Source organism: Hydra vulgaris, chromosome 04 (genome assembly GCF_038396675.1).
Source record: "Hydra vulgaris chromosome 04, alternate assembly HydraT2T_AEP".
Lineage (NCBI taxonomy): Eukaryota > Metazoa > Cnidaria > Hydrozoa > Anthoathecata > Hydridae > Hydra > Hydra vulgaris.
Genome location: NC_088923.1, coordinates 6,943,194 through 6,948,885, shown reverse-complemented (window position 1 = coordinate 6,948,885; position 5,692 = coordinate 6,943,194). Strand labels below are relative to the sequence as shown.

The 5,692-nt window shown below is 27.6% G+C and overlaps 1 long non-coding RNA gene across 1 annotated transcript; it reads right to left on the bottom strand.

Moving 5' to 3' along the window:
• Positions 1 to 819: 819 nt before the first annotated feature.
• LOC136079535 (uncharacterized) lies at positions 820 to 5,137 on the bottom strand. Its single transcript, XR_010637997.1, has 2 exons — positions 2,912 to 5,137; positions 820 to 2,740 (listed from the first exon to the last, which is right to left on the bottom strand). It is a non-coding gene; the product is annotated as an uncharacterized LOC136079535 (long non-coding RNA).
• Between the last annotated feature and the right edge of the window lie 555 nt (positions 5,138 to 5,692).

The following is a 5,692-nucleotide window of genomic DNA, read 5'->3' as shown; positions in this document are numbered from 1 at the left end:
TTAAAAGACTTATATAGTTATCGTGCTCACTTTTTAAGTGATTTTTGCCAAAGTTATGTTAAAAAAATTGAATATTTCTACAAAACTATGATCTTGCCTTATATGATAAATAAAGTGATCTCCAATACTGTAGAGTCTGTTTTAAATTAATTTTGTTTAAAATTTGTGACAATGATATATTTGTTAATGAAATTGATTTTATTCACTTAATACATTTAATATTACTAATGGTCAAAATAAGGGCTGTAGACTGAATATATTTTTGTAAACAACATTTATTTTAATTAGATTGATATGAAATATTTTAATGTTGTAAAATATCTTGTAACTTGAATATTGTTTTGATTCTTGTAATCAACTAAGGATGTGTTAAATTAGTAATAGCTGTAATTATAATAAAGACATGGTCAAGCAAGTCAATCATACTCAGCGGTAAAGTTTTATAACAACAAAGTAATGTAAAGTAACGTTTGCACAAAAGGACATAAATAGAATATAAACATAAATTCAAATAAACAGTAAAAGGGCACCATAAATGTTGTACAACAATAAAAAAAGTTCTACAGTATTAAACGTAACAAATCGGAAAACATTTCAACTTAAAGACTTGAAAACTAAACAAAAATTTAATGCTATAAAAATTTTAACAAAGTTTTTTAAAAAGTTTTATAAAATTTTAAAATAATAAAGTTAAAACTATTTTTAAAAATCAAATCAATGCAGTAGAAACCAAGTTTAAAAAAAGTTACGATAAAACTTGAAATATTGCAAATATTTAAATGTAAGTTTATTCAAACTCACTAACAATAAGCATAAATAAATTGTAAACATAAACATTATAAGTAAAATAAACATCAATACAAAAGTCGGTTGTCCTATTTACTTTTCCTTTACCAGCAAAAATAACTTTTTTTAAAACTGACATGTTTTGTAAAGTACTTTTAAGAACTTAATAATTAATATCCAAACTGTAGCAAACAATGCTTGGAGAGCTTCAAACAAAGAGCAAATAGATTTATGAATTAAAACTTCTTTATCAACTGATATATTCAACTCATCGTCTTTTGGCAATATTACTGAGCTAAGTAGTAATTCCTGCAAAAATAAAACAAACAAATATACTAACTCATTAAATCTTCAACGAATCACCATTTTATGTAAAATACATGTATGTTTGTCTTCTTGTATGGATACATGTACACTTATGTAGGTTAACATGTGGAGGATGTATTATAAACTACCTTTATAATACAGCCCCCGTCCCTTAAATGCTGTATAGAGTAACAGAAAAAATAAGGAAACTACTTAAAATGACAGCTTTAGAAAAACTTAGCAACAAATATAAATAGCTGTCTGATTATCAACGGAAAAAAGAACATACTCTCGAGTCCATAATAAAAGCAGGAAGGAGGGGGGGGGGGCTTTTAATGATTTTTGGAAAATTTTATCACCTACCCTAAGCTTATTGAGACCCCTCTCCCCTCCGTTCATTAATTTTTAATTGTTATCAACAAAAACCCCATATTGATTTATTTGAATTTGTAAGGATTCTTTTTTGAGTATAATAATAATATTAGGAAGTATTAAAAAATAAATAATTACACAATTTTATAAAAAAATACAGCACTCTCTTTATTTGTAAATAAATGATAAGTGAAGATAGTAAAATTAGTATAAAAGATAGCATCTTTATTTGTAAATAAATGATAAGTGAAGATAGTAAAATAGCAGTCATTAGTTTCACAATTCTGTTTTTTCTAACACTTCTGTTTTTACAATACAATAACTAAAAGCCTAATGTACATAAAAATTACCCCGTTGTTTATTATTGTCTAATGTTTCTTTGATCTAAACTAACACAAACTAAATGTTTGGTGATCATTTGTGAATATTCACAACATTTTTTGCATCTTTCATCTACTTCTTTGATCACAGCCTCATAAATGACTAGAAATTTCAACTCTAATTTGATAACTTTTATACCATATAGCAAAACCACATCTGCTGAAAATTGTAATTAAAATGTATGTTACTCGGCAGAAATAACTGTACTTTTAAAGTTATTTTAAAGTTATTATGTTTATAATAGATAATTCATATTTGTTTGTTCATAATTATCAAAAGTAATAAAATGGAAATATTGTAAAAAAATATGGCATGGAAAAAGGGATACAAAATATTTTTATATAATTCTACAAAAATATTTAATCGAAAATGGGGGAATTCTTCTTGAACTTCTGCAGTTGTATGAGCATGGCAGAAAAGTTACCTCTACGCACATATTCTTTTCATTTTATCTTTGATTATATCACAGCTTGGCGTCTTTTTTTTCATTTCTTCTTTTAAAGCATCTTGATGCTTATCAATGGTTCTCTGATCTTCACCCACTACTACATCAGCTAACTATTAAAATAGTATCTATAATTACAACAGTACAAATAGAAGTATGTTAATTTAAGCAAGTCAGCTTTTAAAGTTTCCAAAGTTCATTGGAAAGTATTTTCCAATGAACTGTAGCCAAAATATATTGATAGAGTTATTATACATTTTTATCACTACAGTGATTTTACAGTATTAAATCAAGCAACATGAACATACATCGTTAAATACCTTTTAGAGAGTGCTATTTTAGAGAGTGCTCTTCTTAGATTGATCAAATTCAATTTGATTAATCTTTTCTTTTCTTCCTGGTAAACCAAGCTTTCTACGTTTCTCATTTATGTCAACAATTGAATTTTCACTGCAAAAAAGATGTCTACATTTTTAAAATTTCCCTCAAAGTGCAACTTTAGTAGTACTTTGAATATTAACATAAAATAGCATTTTAAAATGTGAAATGGAAAAACTAAATTTGAATGTTAAAATATAAATTTTAATATTCAATTTAATATAGGGTCGTTTCCACACTTACTGTGAGTTTAACAAAAGTTATTATAATATATTAGATTACTCAAAAATTAGAAATGCATTAGAAATGAAATTTTGCAGCCGTCAATGTAATACGATAAGGGTTAGTTTAAAATTATTCTCACTCTGAAATTTAAATCAATAATTGACTCTGAAATTTTTATCAATAATTTAAATCAATAATTTAAATCAATAATCTGAAATTTAAATCAATAATTGATCAATCTTTTAAAGCGCATTTTTTTAGTTTTTTCATTAAATAACTTTTTCTCCATAGCCAATTGTTTCTTTCTTAATCTTTCTTCCTCTACTTTTTACAATTATCTGCAGCTAATTGTTTCTTTTTTAGTTTTTCATCCTTTATTTTTGACTTTTCTTGCACTTTTGTCTTCTGAATAAGCTGCCACGTTTCAGATGTTACAACCGATGGTAAACGTTCTACTTTGTGCTCGGACAATTGGACTGGTTGTTTTGGCCATATTAAAACACTTTCGATTGGATTTATTATTTCTGCTGCTATTTTTAAACTGAAACAAGCTGGTTTTGGTTCTATCACAGCTGCATTATTGCAATCAGGCATTTCCATATCGGTTATACCCTTGCTCATTTTTTAAATTACAAGTTGTTGATAGATTTTTATTACCCTGTTGTATTTCATCAGGTAAAATTATGGTCTTATATGCTTCAGATAAGGCTATTTCCAAAAATGATACAACTGGAGGTATTCAAGATCACCTTTCCAACCTAAATGTTCGTCAGCCAATTTAAACTGCTCTAAAATATTAAAATCAATGCACTTTTCAATAAAGGTTATGGGAGAGTAAGCTGATAAAGTCACACTTGAATGGTTCTCTTCTAAATAAGGAGCCGAAACAACAGTTGACTCAGATAATTATTGAACAATTTTTTTGTAGTCAACACTATTAGCATCAAATGGAAAAATTCCGGTATTTTTAAAACCACTTTTAATATTATTTGCCATAGAAGGATCGATTAAAAAAGAGTTTAATGCTTTTGGTACATTTTCATTGTTTATTTCTTGATCTTCATGGTAAATGCGCCATTGTCGGCAAAACGATTTTCACTTTGCGTTTATTGGCCCAAAAACTGCCACATCGAGCGGCTGCAAAATATGTGTTGCATTTGTGAACAAAGCAACAAGAATTATTCCATTTTTAGAGCAAAACTCACTAAGTTCGATAGAAAAATGTGACGCATGATGATCAAAAAAAAATATAACTGGTAAAGAAATTTCTTCTTTTATTAAAAATGGATGAAAAGTGTTTGTTATATACTCAAAAAACATTCTGCGGTCATCCAACCATTTTCACTTTTTCCAATACCCCATCCTGATGGAGCAGCATTTATAAATCTATTTGGAAGACGAACATATTTAAAAATTGTTAATGATAGAGCAAAAGTTCCGCTGGCATTTACTGCAAATAAAGTGGTAATGTTTTTTTTATTACTTCGAGCACTTTCTTCATATGTATTTTTTCCTCGTTCACCAATTAATAAATAAGATTTTGGTGACAACCAAAAACCACTCTCATCCCTATTGAAAACCCGCACCGAATCGTTTAAATATTGAGCGTTTTCTCCTAAAAGCTTCGGAATTTCAGTAAACCAATCTCTTATGGTTTTTTCAGTTACTCCTCCTCTAGCTCGGTTTACGTATTCACCTTGTTTTTGAGCTGTTTGTGACGGCGAAGAAATGCATAAAACCAACCTTTTGCAGGATGGTTGTTAGTAAATTGTGTTTTTATACTGCTGGAATTCAAATGTTTTTGCACAGTATCTAATAGCTGTACCACAGACATGGCAAATTCCATTATAGTGCATGTTAGTAACCATTTGACTAACTTGTTTTAAATTTGTTTATGAAGAACTGATTCATACCCGCAGTGTTGTACTTTTAAAGAAGTTCTTCCAGATATTTTATCACGAAGCGTCTGATAAGGAATTCCAAACGTCTTGCTCGCTTTGTACACAACCATACCTTTTTTAACAGCATTAATTGCATCACGTAATTGATTATCTGTATATTGAAATCTTCGTTTTGAACTACAAACTTTTTCTTTATACTTTTGTCGTGCCATTGTAAAATAATCTAAGTAAAATATTATTTACTTTTATAGTAAAAAAGAAACAAATTGATTATTCATTGGACATACGATATGTATGGAATGACATTTTTTTCGTTCATACTTATCGTACATTCAAAAATACTACATTGATAGTAAAGTGATGAGTTGTTTTAATAATATTATTAATAACTCATGTTTTATTTACCTGATTAAGTCAATTTAGAAATAAAATTTCATGTTATCTTCTTAAATTTCCATGTTTTATTTGAAACGCTTCTAACAGCTGGTACTTAAAAAAAAAGTATTTTCATAGGCTTACGTAATAAACCCACTAAGTTCATATAAGTAACTATGTATTGCGGTTTCTATGTATAGTAACACAAGTGCATGACGATGTTGTTGATACACAAAATATAAAAATAAAAAAATAACTACAAAAAAAATATCTTAATGTAAATGCTGAGCTCACAGCAAAATAATTCTTCTGGTTGGATACTTGCATATAAAGTTTGTGATAAAAACATTACGAAATGTTATATAAATCAACCATTAATGTAAATGTAAAATAATTTATAAATAAAAATTAATGTAATAAAGTAATAAAAAACTTAACGCTGCCATATTATAGAACAAGAACAATTATTTTCAACTTACAAAACACCACTCTTTTTTAAGTCATCAAATAAAAGCACATTGCT